General features: G+C 37.9%; 1 non-coding gene across 1 annotated transcript; it reads right to left on the reverse strand.

Annotated features, from left to right (window-relative positions):
• Window positions 1–468: 468 nt before the first annotated feature.
• On the reverse strand, window positions 469–574 carry LOC145629584 (small nucleolar RNA R71). Its single transcript, XR_014111749.1, has one exon. It is a non-coding gene; the product is annotated as a small nucleolar RNA R71 (small nucleolar RNA).
• Between the last annotated feature and the right edge of the window lie 15,692 nt (window positions 575–16,266).

The following is a 16,266-nucleotide window of genomic DNA, read 5'->3' on the forward strand; positions in this document are numbered from 1 at the left end:
CAACTCAAAAAACGAGAGAAAGGAAAAGCAGAAAAAGACCCACTCACAGAAGAGCTCTACAACACAGTCTGATACACGTAGAGAGATGACTAACAATATGTCTCTTAATTCTTATGGGGTACCATCCCATGATGGCATTCCAACGGGTCTTAAAAATGCCAGCAATTAACGAGCCTAGTAATCACTTGCAGCAATTTGAAATTAAACCTGCATTGATCAGTATGGTCCAACAAAATCAGTTTAGCGGCCATCCTACTAACGAGCCTATTAATCACTTGCAGCAATTTCAACAATTGTGCTCCACTGTTCATCACAAAGGAGTCACTCAAGATCAATTGAGAGTTATGTTTTTTGGTTTTTCCCTTCGCGATAGAGCTCAAAGATGGTTGAATACCGTTAAGGAGACGGAGTAGATCAAAATTTTTCAAGCATTCTTCAAAGAGTATTTCCCTCCTGAAAAAACTGAAAAGATTCGACATCAAATATCAACATTTTCACAAGAGTCGGGGGAATCTTTTAGGGAAGCATGGGACAGATTCTTAGATCTTTAACGATCATGCCCGCATCATAATTTAGAGAATCGAAATCTTGTTCGTATTTTCTATAACGGGCTAGAACCCAAAACTAAATGTATTGTTGATTCCGCCGCAGGTGGTGTTTTCCTTGACAAGACAATTGTGGAGGGGTATGATTTTCTTGCAAATCTTGCATCCAATCATTTCTCTTCTCCAAGAACGCGAGAAAAGAAAGGGAAGATAGAAGTTGAAGCCTATTCAATCTTGGCTTCTCAGATGGCTCAATTAATTGCAAAGATTGAAGCATTACAGGCCACTCAGGACTCCTCTCTTGTATCTTTTAATGCTATGTCTTCTCAACCTCTGCAAACTAACTTTTTTTGTGAATTGTGTGGTATACAGGGTCATTTTGGATATCAATGTTCTCAGAATTCTTATGATACCAATCAGATGGAGCAGGTGAATGCCTTTCAACAAAGGCTACCAAATGACCCATATTCTGACACATTCAATCCAGGTTGGAGGAATCATCCTACTTCTCATATAAAAGAAAAAATGTTCAAAATCCTCACCCTCAGCAACAGTGGTCACAACCGTAGAACCCTCAACCTCTACAATATGTTGTAAGGCCTCCACTCAATCAACAAGGGGCCTTTCATCATGCTCCTCCAGGTTTCAATAGACAACCTCAACAACCTACTCATGGAAATTCTAGCACTCAAGAGCCGACTATGTCTAACCTCATGAGAATGATGACATCCATGAAGCAAAACACTAAAGATAGCCTCAAGGAGTTGAAAAATACGACAAAGCATTTGGAGAATTAAATCGCACAAGTTGCAGGTACCAATATCCAAAGGCAACCTGGCCACTTACCAGGACAACCTGTCCTTAAGGAGACCGCCAATGCTATCACTACTCATAGTGGTGTTAGCTATGACGGGCCCCAAATGCCAATTAATGATGCAAATCTTGAGAAGAATAAGAGTGAGGTTGCAGAGAAGGCCTTGGATGATGTTCCCACCTCAAAAGATGGGAAAGCTAAAGCAAGTGATGCTGAGAAAGAGAAAAAGAAAGGTTCCAAGCCTCCACCTGTCGAGCTAAAGCTACCATTCCCACATCGGATGCAAAAGAACAAGGTAGATCAACAATTTGGTAAGTTCTTGACTATGGTCAAGAACCTTGACGTAACTGTTCCTTTTATTGATTTGGTCTCTCAAGTTCCAATGTATGCAAAATTTTTAAAGGAAATGATTACTAAAAAGAAAGACTTTGGTGGTGTAGAAACAGTCGCTATAACTGCAGAGTGTAGTGATATATTGCAAAATAAATCCCAACCTAAGCTTAAGGACCCTGGTAGTTTTTCCATCCCATGTCATGTAGGTGCATTATTCATTGATAAAGCTTTATGTGAGTTAGGTGCTAGTGTGTCTGTTATGCCTCTTTCTGTTTGCAACAGGTTGAATATGGGAGCTTTAAAATGCACACAGATCCCTTTGCAAATGGCAGATCGTTCTATAAAATACCCTTTAGGTGTTTTGGAGAATGTCCCCGTTCAGGTTGGGAAATTTTTCATTCCTGTTGACTTTGTAGTTTTGGATATGGAGGAGGATAGTAATATCCTGATCATTTTAGGTAGACCTAGCTTGTGTACTGCAGGTGCTGTTATTGATGTTAAGTTTGGGTCCCTTACTTTGTACGTTGGTGATGATACAATGACTTTTAATCTAACCAATGCGATGAAGTCCCCTATGCTTGAGAATACTTGTTGCAGGATTGATGTGCTTGATGAGATTGTGAGAGATGATACGCCTCGTGAGTTAGCTAATGATCCATTAGAAGCTGTTCTCACCCTGGAGGTCTCTGAAGGAGAAGGAGATGCAGAGATTAACTCCTTGATTCGTGACTTGGATGCTCCTAACACTGAGGGGTTCGAGGTAATGGAAACTATTTATTCTACTTCTGAGTCACAAGTAAAAAAGGTAGAGTTAAAACCTTTGCCTTCTCATCTTAAATATGCATTTCATAATGATAATGGGGAATGTCCTGTAATTGTTAATGCTAAACTCGATGATAGCCAAGTTTCTAAGCTTTTGACTGTGCTTCGCATGCATAAAAAGGCAATCGGGTATAGCATTGATGATATTACAGGGATAAGTCCTAATTTTTGTATGCATAGAATTAATTTGGAAGAGAATCATCGCCCTTGCATCCAACCACAACGTCGATTGATCCTAATATGCAAGAGGTGGTGAAGAAAGAGGTAATGCAACTTCTTGATGTGGGCATCATCTACCCCATCTCAGATTCTAAGTGAGTAAGCCCGGTACAAGTCGTTCCTAAGAAAGGGGGGACAACTATTGTTAAAAATGTTAAGAATGAACTAATTTCTACTCGTGTTGTCACAGGTTGGCATATGTGTATCGATTATCGCTGGTTGAATACGACCACCTTGAAAGATCACTTCCCCTTTCCTTTTATAGATAAAATGCTTGAAAGATTAGAAAAACATAGTTTTTTCTGTTATTTGGATGGATATTCAAGTTTCTTTCAGATTCCCATTCATCCGGAAGATCAAGAGAAGACAACGTTCACATGCCCCTATGGTAAATTTGCTTATCGCAGAATGCCATTTGGGTTGTGTAACGCCCCTGCGACGTTTCAAAGGTGCATGATGGCCATTTTCTCTGATTTCATTGAGAACTTCATGGAGGTATTTATGGATGATTTCAGTGTTTATGGTTCTGACTTTGATATGTGCTTGCATAATCATTCTAAGGTGCTTAAACGTTGTACTAATGTCAATTTAGTGTTGAATTGGGAAAAGTGCCACTTCATGGTCAATGAAGGAGAGGTACTTGGTCATCTTATTTCTGATCGTGGCATCCGAGTTGATAAAGCAAAAATTGAGGTGATTGAGAAACTTCCCCCTCCCGTGAATGTCAAGGAAGTGAGAAGTTTTCTTGGTCATGCAGGGTTTTATCACCGATTTATAAAAGATTTTTCGAAAATAGCGAAACCCCTCACTCAATTATTGCTTAAGGATGCCACATTTGAGTTTACTGATGCTTTTATGGAGTCTTTTAAAAGGATTAAGGAGGCATTGATAAATGCTCCTATCATACAACCTCCGGATTGGGATTTGCCATTCGAGATCATGTGTGATGCGAGTGACTAAGCTGTGGGAGCCGTGCTTGGACAACGAAAGAACAAGGTTTTGCATGCCATTTACTATGCTAGTAAAACCTTGGATGAGGCTCAAATGAATTATGCCACCACTGAGAAAGAGCTCCTAGCTATTGTGTATGCTCTTGACAAGTTTTAAACTTACCTCATTGGTCCGAAAGTAATTGTCCACACTGATCATGCCGCTCTAAAGTATCTCCTAGAAAAGAAAGAGGCTAAACCGAGGCTCATTCGATGGATTTTGCTCCTTCAAGAGTTCGATTTAGTGATTCGAGATAAAAAGGGTGTCGAGAACGTTGTTGCGGATCACCTTTCTCGATTGATATTTTAGTCTACTTCAGATAGCCCTATAAATGACTTTTTCCCTGATGATCATTTATTCTCTGTTTCTTTTGTATCTCCATGGTATGCTGACTATGCTAATTTTTGTGTAGGTGGTTCACATCCTCTGGATTTGACTTACCAACAACGCAAGAAGTTCTACCATGATGCCAAGCGGTACTTTTGGGATGACCGTCACTTGTATCGTAAGTGTTCTGATGGGATGTTTCGAAGATGTGTAGCAGATTGGGATACTCATGGTGTCCTTAATCATTTCCATAATCTACCTTCTAGTGGACATCTTGGTTCTATTGCAACTGCCTACCGAGTGCTTCAATGTGGTTCCTATTGGCCCTAATTATTCAAGGATGCTCCTTCCTTTTGCAATGCATGTGATGAGTGTCAAAGAACATGAAATATATCGAAGAGGCAAGAGATTCCACAAAATGGGATTCTTGAGGTCGAGCCTTTTGATGTTTGGGGCATTGATTTAATAGGAGCATTTCCCTTTTCTTATGGGAATCGATACATTTTGGTTGCCGTCAACTATGTCACCAAGTGGATTGAAGCTATTGCGTCATCTACTAATGATTAGAAGGTCATTATAAAGCTATTTAAAAAGATCATCTTTCCGCGTTTTGGAGTCCCAAGAGTTGTTATTAGTGACGGTGGTTCTCATTTCCATCAACGAACTTTCAAGGCTCTTCTTAAGAAACATGGAGTTACTCACAAGTTTAGCTTGGCCTATCATCCTCAAACGAGCGGCCAAGTTGAGGTATCTAATCGAAAAATCAAAATAATCCTTGAAAAGGTTGTCAACAAGTCTCGGAAAGATTGGTCATTGAAGTTGGATGATACATTGTGGGCATTGCGAACGTCTTACAAGACTCCATTAGGGACAACTCCATATCGGTTAGTGTATGGCAAAGCTTGTCATTTACCGGTCGAAATGGAATATCTTTCACAATTTAGATCTAAAATAGGCCAGTGATGCGAGAATTCTTCAATTGAACGAGCTAGATGAGATACGGCTTGATGCTTATGAGAACCATAGGCTCTACAAAGAGCAAACGAAGAAGTTTCATGATAAGGTTGGCGACAAGGTCTTACTTTATAACTCAAGATTTCGACTATTTCCTGGAAAGCTTAAGTCTAGATGGTCCGGGCCTTTCACATTTATTAATGTCAAAGCACATGGAGTCATTGAGGTTGCTAGCGAAAACGACACAAATTCAAGGCAAATGGACAACGTTTGAAGCTATATACTTAGGGTGCTTTTATCGGCAAATTGGAGACGATTTATCTCTCCGATCCACCAATTAATGCTTGAAATAGAGGTAAGAAGTCAAGCTCACGAATTTAGAAGAGCACTTATCGGGAGGTAACCCGATTTCTTATTTCTTTTATTTATTTTTTGTTTTCTTAAAATTTTAGTATATTTTATTTTATTTTATTTATTTATTATTTTCACTAACATTTTAGTTTATTAATATTTTATAGTTTTAGTTTATTAGTTTAAGTTTTATTATTTATTTATTTAATTATTTTTTAGTTTTCTTTGATTCACTAACATTTTTTTTCTTTGTCTTTTTAGTGAAAGCTTAAAAAAAAAAAAAAATCTGCAGCAGCAAAAAAACCCGAAGCCCCACCAGTAGCCCATCTCGCGGCCCTATCCCGCGCCCTCCCCACCCCCCTCCGAAGCCACGGCAAGCCCGTAGGCCAGCCTGCGGCCCAGGTTTCAGCGAACCCACCCAACAAAAAAAAATCAAAAAACCAAAATAAAAAAAAAAGAGAAGAGAGAAGCACGTACAATTACCCCTCCCTCCCCCTCTCTCTCTTCTCCCTCGCCACCTCCACCACAACCGCACCCACCACCGGCGACCACCACCCACCGAACCTCCTCCCTCTTATCACCATCTATCACCATAACCCTTCTCTTCCTTTTGAATTTCATAAACCCTAACTTTTCAAATTGATTTAGGGCTTTTGAAATAACAAGTGTGTGACATCAAATTGGGAATTTTGGAGGTATCCTTGGACTATTATAAGAGGTTTGACATATTTTTGATGCACAATTTTCATTGTAGAGGTATAAATTTCAAAATTTTCATCTCTTACTATTCTACAATTGTGCTTATTCTTGAGTTTTAACCCTTTTATCATTTATTTTCCCAAGTTGGCTTAGTAGTATTGATTTTGTGTATAATTTTTGTGTGGATTGGTTGTGAATTATTTTGGGTGACACATATTTGGCTTTGGATTATTCTTGTTCATTGTTTTTTGTTTCTTTGTTGATTAAATTTCTCATCACTTTCACCATGAGGACAAGAACACGAACCTCTTCGGCACCTAAGCCACTCTATGACCCCAACGCATATTCTCGAAAAATCACAAAAAAAACAACAAAACCAAACCCACAAAACGACCTATACAATCTAAGCCAACCTCTAAAACCTCCACACCTAAAGCACCATCTAGATTCCAACCTCTCCCTCCATCACAATCAACTCCACTTTCTTGGTTAACCGAGTCTCAAAAACAATGTGCAAAGAAGCTCAAAGATCGAACCATGGGACACACTATTTAATTTTCTCTCAGATGCTAAAAACCTTGGGTTTGAATTCTTCTTTGATAGCATTGCAATAACACATGGATGAAGTAAGGTCCTTTGTATTGATCATGATATATGTCTATCAGTTGTTATTGAATTTCTTTCCTCACTTGATGTCCAATCAAATAAGGGAGATGTGGTATTTTCTTTGGATGGAGAAGAGCGGATTATGTCGTGGGACGATGTGAACATGGCTTTAAGATGGCCGATTAAAGGTTTCATGGGTCCGAAAGAGTTTATGATATTGAAGGGAAGTCCAATCTACTCTCTCTTCGACTCGAGAACTTTTTGGAAACAAATAACAGGTCGAACTGATTGGGAGTGCGGTGTTAGCAATTCTAGATCTATTGGTTGTCTAGCTCTTCGCATGCTACATCGATTTATACATTTGTTATTTCGACCCAAGAGTGAGGCCGGTTAGGTGACTACATTGGACTTAAAACTTCTATGGTGGCTCACTAGATCTCATGGAAATGCAAGCCTTTTTCTTGCCAAATTCCTCATTGACGCATTTTTACGGGAGAGGGATCTGAAGAAGGGTGATATATCCATGGGTGGATTTTTTTCTGTGTTGTTTGCGGCATTATATGTTGATTTGAAAAATAAAGAGACATTTGAATCCACCAACTACATTAATCAGGCTGCAATGGACATATCCGGTTTGCTTTTTCACAAGTTCAAGGGTCGATATGTTTGGTTTGTTAAGGGTTGCCGAAGTTCCGATGCAAGGTTGGTCTATGACATTTTCTCAAATGATGCACCCCACGATGCAAGTAGTCTAAGTTGGAAACCACGTGAGATCACCGAGCGAATAGAGGTACACGGTGAAGTGCAACGTACTTTCCCTTGTTCACATTGTCAATCGGCGGCCACTAGACCATATAGCTCGGTGGTTGAAGATACCTCTCATTCTTGCCCTCCACCATCCTCTAGTAGCCGACCTTCTAGTACTACGACAACTCCACTCACTCTTGATGAGCAACTAAAAAATTTCATGGATTCATGTCTTTCTTTTCAGGATTCAGTTCTCACACGACTCACCACCATTGAACGACAGGTACAGGATCTATATGCTGAGATTCGTGATTTGCGTCGCCATGTTGGAGTTCCTAGGGCCATTGCTTATGTTGTTGTCACTGCTACCATACCTAATTGTAGGAGCGAGTCTTTTTGAGAGAGCCATACCTTTCCTTTCTCCTTTGTATGCTTGTACAAAGTGAGGACACTGTGCTTCATTCTAGCTTGGGGGAGGATACTTATCTTTAATTTCTTTCATAGTGTAGTTTTTATTGCTTTCTTAGGACTGTTGTACGGTTTGTACCATTCATTAGGAGTGGGAGTTTACGTGCAACAAAAAAAATATATTGCTTTCTTAGTTTAGTTGTGCTTTTGATTATTGTATTCTTGTGCCTATCTTACATTTGTTTGAATTTGAACCGTGTGCGGATTAGATTAGACTCTCTTGAGCTTCTTCTCATCATAGTTATGATTTTGAAATTCGGTTGGTGTGCTTTATACGTTGATAACTGCGTAGCAATGTAGCTTGCGATTAATAGGTTTGTGGTAAGACATTTTGCTCTTTTTGAGTCTAGCTAGTCGAGATTTTGTAGCCCCAAGCCATGTGAGTTTTTAAAACCTGATTAATTGACTGTCACATTTATAACAGTCTATTTTTTTGTATGTGTGATAGTTCCTGGTGTAACATTGATCTTGATTTTGCCTTAAGACTCGTAGTAATTCGGTTGTGATGAGTGTACGATTGAAATGATAAAGGTCTTTCTTTTTCTTAATTTGAGCCTCCAGAAGTTATTTTTGTACATTTGCTCCTTAATTGTTACCCATGTTGAGCTTGATCCTTCATTGAATTAGCCATATTACAAAACTTCGGCCTCAATTGGTTACTATTCCCAAGTCTAGCTTGGGAGAGTGGTCTATCTTGTGATTTGCGATTTTTATTAGGCTAAATATTTGGTTCATGGTGCAATAAAGGAAATTTTTTTTTAAAAAAAAAAGTATGAGAAAAAAAGGAGAAAAAAAAAAAGAAAAAACAAAAAGAAGAGAAAAAGCATAATAAATAGGGTATAAAAAAAATAAGAGAATGATGGGAAAAAAAAAAGGTTGAAGAAAGAAGGGAAGAAGAGGATATTAAATCACTTTGGTGTATTGTGATTTTTTGTTTTGATCTTTATGGTGTATGGGGAGGCAAGATGCTAAACGAGATTATCTTTGACATGCATTCCATTGTGTTGTTATTGTTGACTATCATTATCACTCTCCTAGCAAGATCACTTCTCACATTTCCCAAATTGTTTATCCTACCTCTCACCCTAGCCCCATTACAACCCTCATAAAGACCTTTTGATCTTCGTGCATAAGTTATGATTGAGTGAAATGAGTTTTGAGTCAAAGTTAAAGAGTATTTGTTGCATTCCGAGTCGACATGGTATAGATTGAGTGTTTGTTATAACCCTTGCTGGTAGGGCACCTCTCGTGCTCAACTTCAGCATATCTACAAGAAATCGACGGAGACTAGCTTTGAAAGAGACAGTTTGTGGCCTCTAGATTGGAGAATTAATTGCAAGACTATGAGTGCTACGTGGTTCAATATGTATCCGAGCCATATTATAGTTTCGCTAACTTTGGTTTGATAGTTTGCTCGAGAGTCGAGTCGGTCTTATTCTGGTTCCCTCGAAGTCCTATTTGTCTTATTTCTCCGTCTTGAGTCTAGTGTTGCTTAGGGACAAGCAACGGTTTAGCTTGGGGGAATTTGATAAATCATATTTATATAGTTTTATTTAGGTACATTTATGTTAGTTTTAGAGCTTTTTCATAGTCTTCTTAGTCGATTTTGGAGTCATGTCTACATAAGCCATTATATGTCAATCTATTACGCTTCGTTTGTGTTTTCTTAATGTTTCAGGTGATTTCATAGTCATTTGGAAGCTTTCGAAGTATTTAGAGATGATTTGGATGATATTTGAATGGAAATTAATGGATCGAGTTCATAGATCGAGATATTTATGCTCGTGGATGTTGGCTCTAAGGATTTTATGCACGGAAAATGAAAATGGCACCCACTAGAGCCGCTATGGACCTTGCAGAAGCGAATTCGAGTTAGTAACGGAGAAAAACGAATGCTTGCAAGGTGTCAAAAATGACCTTTGCTCACTGTTTTGACCTTAACTCGAGTTCTACGGATTGGAATGAAGTGATTCAAGTTGCATTGGAAACTAGACTTGAAGAACTTTCCAATGTTAGGTCGCACGCCCCAAGAAGATTCCTAGAATAGATGTTATAGGCGTTTGAATCTAAGCAATGCAGTCAGCCACTCGAGGGATATTGCTGCGGGTCTGTCCTACGGCCACCCGATGCCTGCTGCTACTACTGCCAGGGCGCGGCCACCACCCTGCGGCCACAGGTTTTGTAGAGTGGTTGAGCAGCCTTTTGAAGCCACGAGCGACCTTAAGTCTTCACTTCTTTTCACGTCATCGGTCAACCGACTTTATTTGTTGCCATATCATCATCTACCATGCAATAATATTGTAGCTTATGCATTTATTTATTTATTTATTTTTATATTAATAAGCTTAGAATTAGACTTTAATATAAATACTTTGAGGGATTTTTATTTTCCTCTCTTATGCTTTGTATTTTAGAGAGAAAGTTCGTTTGAGTTTTGCATTCTCCATTGTTGAACCCTAGTTTTATCCTCCATTAATTCAATCATCGAGGTATTTCAATTATTCTTTTCGTTCTCTATTTATTTTATTAATTATGAATTCATGTTTATTTATCTCTTTTATTTTTTTTTTTATTTCAATTATGAGTGAGTAGTCGCTTTCTAGGGCTAAGTGAGGGAAGCCATGTTTATACCTTGATTAATTATGCTTATTTATTTATAACTTTATGAATTAGGGTTTGAATAATTCAAATTGATTTCTGCTTTATTGTTTAATTCATGTAATTGGCCAATATCATGAGTTAATTATTTAGCTAATAAAAATTAAAATTGAAAGATCATATTTTTAGAGGCTTAATTACAATTGGCGAATTTGATCATGTTAGCGACCGAACTACATATGTTAATTCGTAGGTGTTAATTCCCGACCGTAGGATTAACAAGTGCTTTAATTATTCGACCTAATTTGTTTATTAATGGATTATTTGCATTTCTTGATTTGGTATAAGCATGGTGGACAAAACGTATGCCCTAGATTTTAATTTATCTGAGAGCAACCTTATTTTTATTAATGTCATAAATTAGTCAATAAATCATCAAACCACTTTTTGTTTATTGAAATAGTTTATAATAATTGGGCAAAAACTAATATTGAACCTGTCTCCCTGTGGGATTCGACCCGTATTTTCTAAGTCTCGACTAACAACAAACACCGTGCACTTGTGGTATAACTTTTTATTCATCAAGTTTTTGGCGTCGTTGCCGGGGAGACGGCTAGATTCTATTAGTTTTAGTTTGATTGTTTGAACTGTTTCCATTGTACCATTGGAACTTCTAGTTTCAGTTGGGACATTCTCATTGCTTTCTTTTCTTTTTGTTTATGCCTAGGTCAAAACGAACAGGTGATTTGATCCATACGGAACCGGAGTTGGACAAGTCCGTTAGGCAACTAAAAAAACAAGGGAAAGGAAAGCAAAAAAAGACCCACTCACAGAAGAGCTCTACAACACAGTCTTATACACGCAAAGAGATGACTGACAATTGTTCTCTTAATTCTTACGGGGTACCATCCCAAGATGGCATTCAAACGGGTGTTAAAATGCCAGCATTCACTGTAGAGAACGTTGAAATTAAACCTACATTGATCAGTATGGTCCAACAAAATCAATTTAGCGGCCATCCTACTAACGAGCCAATTAATCACTTGAAGCAATTTCAACAACTGTGCTCCACTGTTCATCACAAAGGAGTCACTCAAGATCAATTGAGAGTGATGTTTTTCGGTTTTTCCCTTCGCAATAGAGCTCAAAAACGGTTGAATACCATTAAGGAGACGGAGTAGAGCAAATTTTTTCAAGCATTCTTCAAAGAGTATTTCCCTCCTAAAAAAACTGAAAAGATTCCACATCAAATATCAACATTTTCACGAGAGTCGGGGGAATCTCTTAAGGAAGCATGGGATAGATTCTTAGCTCTTCAACAATCATGCTCGCATCACAATTTTGAGAAGCGGAATCTTGTTCGTATTTTCTATAACGGGCTAGAACCCGAAACTAAATGTATTTTTCATTCCTCCGTAGGTGGTGTTTTCCTTGACAAGACAATTGAGGAAGGGTATGATTTTCTTGCTAATCTTGTATCCAATAATTTATGTTCTCCAAGAACGTGAGAAAAGAAAGGGAAGATAGAAGTTGAAGCCTATTGAATCTTTACTTCTCAGATTGTTCAATTAAATGCAAAGATTGATGCATTACAGGCCACTCAGGACTCCTCTCTTGTATCTGTTAATGCTATGTCTTCTCAACCTCTGCAAACTAACTTTATTTATCTTTTTTGTTTTGTTTATTTCCATTATGAGTGAGTAGTCGCTTTCTAGAACTAAGTGAGGGAAGCCATGTTTATACCTTGATTAATTATGCTTAATTATTTATAAATTTATGAATTAGCGTTTGAATAATTCCAATTGATTTGTGCTTTATTGTTTGATTTATGTAATTGTCCAATATCATGAGTTAATTATTTAGCTAATAAAAATTAGAATTGAAAGATCATATTTTTAGAGGCTTAATTACAATTGGCGAATTTGATCATGTTAGCGACCGAACTACATATGTTAATTCGTAAGTGTTAATTCCCAACCGTAGGATTAACAAGTGCTTGAATTATTCGACCTAATTTGTTTATTAATGGATTGTTTACATTTCTTGGTTTGGTATAAGCATGGTGGACCGAACGTATGCCCTTGATTTTAATTTATCTGAGAGCAACCTTATTTTTATTATTGTCATACTTTAGTTAATTAATCATCAAACCACTCTTCATTTATTGAAATAGTTTATAATAATTGGGAAAAAACTAATAGATACTATCTCCCTGTGGGATTCAACCCGTATTTGCTAAGTCTCTGCTAACAACAGACACCGTGCACTTGCGGTATAACTTTTTATTCATCAAGCACCCTAGAGTTAGGTGTTTTTATTTTATGATACCTAAGATCGTCATCCAAGAAGTAGGAATCATGAAATATTTCAAATCCAGGCTTCTTTATTCCTTCCAAGACTAAGAATTTTGGAAATTCGTAGCATGGGTAATCTTCTCCCTCCCTAATGAATTGTCCATTAAGGGTTTGTTGATAGGATGGGAGTAAAGTGATTATCCCTTTCTTATTATTGTCTCTATGTGCTTTGTTTTTTGCATCGTGAGTCTCCAATTCTTCTCTGGTTGGTTTATATCCCAAACCAAAGGAGAAGCTGTTTTTTGGGATAGGAAGTAAGAGAGATTTCTTCATTCCTATTCCCAAAGGCATCCTAGGAAAGTAACTACTCTTGAGCAAGATGTTGTTTACTATCCGAGTGGAATATGGATCAAGCTTGAATGGTTCTTCAAAGTCTTCTTCCATTTCAATTGTGGAGATTGGCTCCACAGCGAATCCCCACATGTCCTCTTTATCATTATCATGGTTTATTTCTAAGAGTAATTGATCATTTATTGTTATTTTGAGTGGAGAAGCATGTATAGTCACAGGAAGCCCTTGATAGTTCAACCTAATTATTTGATGAAGTGAGGATGGTATTGCACCAAGCTCATGTATCCAAGGACGTCCAAGTAAAAGGTTGAATGTAGGTTTTATGTACATAACATGGAATTCAACCATCTTTTGAATTGGGCCTTTGGTAATTGGTAGCTTAACAGTTCCACACACCGATCTTCTCGAATTGTCATAGGCCCTATTGCTTTTTTTTTTTTATTGGAAATCCTTTTCTAGATTTTCGCCTAAGTATTTTCCGTTCGTAATGGGCATGTGTTCACAGCCAACCCATTTTCTACCAAGTTTAGAGGGATATTGTATCCCATGCATCCTACAGTTAAGTATAACACATTGTTGTGGGTAGTGTCTTTTGAAGGCAAATCATCATTAGTGAAAATGATTGACTTGTCGGATTTCTCGCTAGTAAGCAAGCTAACGAGGTCCTGAGGGGTTGTGTCTGTGCTTACAGACAAAGCCGTTAGAGAGTTCATGAGAGAATTCCTATGTTCATTAGAAGTACTTAGGAGTTCCCAAATGCTAACATTCGCCTTAGATTGACGAAGTTGTTTGACCAATGGATCTTCCACCTCAAGTGAAGGTGGTATTGTTTTTTGTGTTTGACCTGGAGTTTGATTTTGTGTGGTCGAAGATCCATTTGGTGGTGGTGCTTGGTAGACTCGCCCAGAACGAGTTAAATGATCTATCACATTTGGGTTAGTCATAGGACTCATAAACCAACTTTCTTCTAGAGGCTTTTGATGTGCCTCCATTTTAAGATGTTCCATGATGAGTTGTGCTTGATGTTATTGTTCATCAAAGGAGAGATTCGATAAATCTTGTGATTTCCCCAAGAAATGATCTCAATCAAGCGCTCCATTTGTTTCATTTTGCAAACAAGGTGGAGGTGGAACGGCGGCATATTAGAGAAATATAAATCTTGAAAGTCGTTGTCCCATAGTACACATACTTCATTAGTTGCCTCTATGAGTATTGTGGGTAGAGGTTCTCATATAGGTGTGATATAGTACAAAGGATTGAACGTATCACTTCCCATATGGTCTTCATCGATGTGAAACACCCCTAAGGGGGATGCATTATTGTTAGGTTTATGCGTGGGAATTCTTATATCGTCTACTAAATCTTGTATTTTGTGCTTTAAAACATAGCAATGTTCAGTATTGTGTCCAACGCCTCTATGATAAGTACAATAAGCACTACCATTCCATTGAGGAAACCTCCTTTCTAGTGGAGTGGGTGGTGTTGGCCCTGTTGGCGTAAGTAAGCCTTTTTCATTTAATTTTTCTATCAATTCTTTATAGCTTACAGGAAATGGAGTAAATTTTTTTTCTTTTGTCCATCTCTTTCTAGGATCATCATATCTATTTGTGCTATTGTATTGTGTGGAAGTCGCAAATACATCAATAAAGGATGAAGCATTATCATTCCCTTCCTGTAGTTATTCTTAGGTTGATGATGATAAAGAGGTTTGTTTTCTTTTTCTCTAGCAAGATCATCTTCAATCCTAGTAGCCACAGAATAGACCTTTTGAAAAGTGTCTAGACCAAGGTAACGTAGATGTTTGTTGTACTTTTCAAGACAGTTGTAAATGAATATTTGTATTAACTCGAGTTCAGGAGGCCTTTGGGCAAGGTGGGCCGCCTTTTCTCGCCATCTATCATAGAAAGGAATGAATCCTTTATCGTCACCTTGCTTAAGCATCTTGAGTTCACGTAAAGTTGACTTGAATTCTACGTTACTCTCATATTGGGTGATGAAAGCCGAAACTATATCTTCCCATGTCACTTGTAATTATAAATATAGCCCATAGTACCACTCTCTCGCAGTTGGGTCTAGTGATAAAGGGAAAGTCAAAGCATAAAGCTTAAGATCAACTCCCTTTAATGCCATAGTGCCAGTAAAACACATTAAATGATTTTGTGGATTACTGGTCATCTTAAATACTGGCAAGTCCGTAGCTACGAACTTTTCTGGTAAAGCAAGTCCTGGGGGAGGAGCAAACTTTTCTATGTCAAAGTACTTGTTCCCTATTGTAGAACAAAGAACTAGCTTCTCCAACGACTTTTTTTCGACGGATAATTTCTCCATCTTTTCTTGTAAGGCTAAAGTGTCAGCTTTTTTTCTTTTCATCATTTTCCATCTTCTTAATTCTTTTCTCCTCGACCTCTGAGCCTTTTCATCTGTCAAACGAAGAATCTCTTGTTGAAGTTCTTCGACGGTTGGCATTGCTGTTGGACTAGGATTAATTGTCGAAGGAAAGTGGTTTGAAAGGGGTTGATCTTTGGGTGGTAAATGTAGAATGCGAGTTCGAGGGGGGCCTCTTATCCAAGCTTGAAAACCGGCCCTAAATGAGTACGAAAGTATAAGTAAATCAATACGCTTGTTTAAAAAGGAAAAATGAAAAAGACGCAAAATATATTCAAACAGATAACATCGTCCTTCACAATTCTTCAATGAAGATATTGTTCGGACGAGTGAATTTGTTTTTTGAGAAATCAAAACTGATACGTCCAGTGGGCGCGCGCAACAAAATCACTTGCGCTGGGAGGGGTCGCGCAACTACTTGAGTTGTGCTCGCCACCTGCTCGTAAATATTTTTTTTTTTAATTCGAGTGTTTTTTTTTAAGTTATCCTTTGAATAAGACGCTAAATCACGAAGAGACAACTTTGTAATTTGGAACCTAGACCAAACTAAAAAAAGAAAAAAGAAGACTATTCTAACACGTTGCACATACTCACATAATCACATAAGCATGCCATAAGTAAAGATTCACGCAATGTCGTTCTAAGGTAAAAAAAAGGCTTGGGTGTCCAAAGGTACCATATCTTAAGAAACGACACACAAATCAATCACTCAACGTGTTGACTCATGTCATCTCCCTCTTAACATTTTGTTGGTGATATGGGT

The sequence above is a fragment of the Chenopodium album genome, chromosome 4, assembly GCF_948465745.1.
Source record: "Chenopodium album chromosome 4, dcCheAlbu1.1, whole genome shotgun sequence".
Classification (NCBI taxonomy): Eukaryota; Viridiplantae; Streptophyta; class Magnoliopsida; order Caryophyllales; family Amaranthaceae; genus Chenopodium; species Chenopodium album.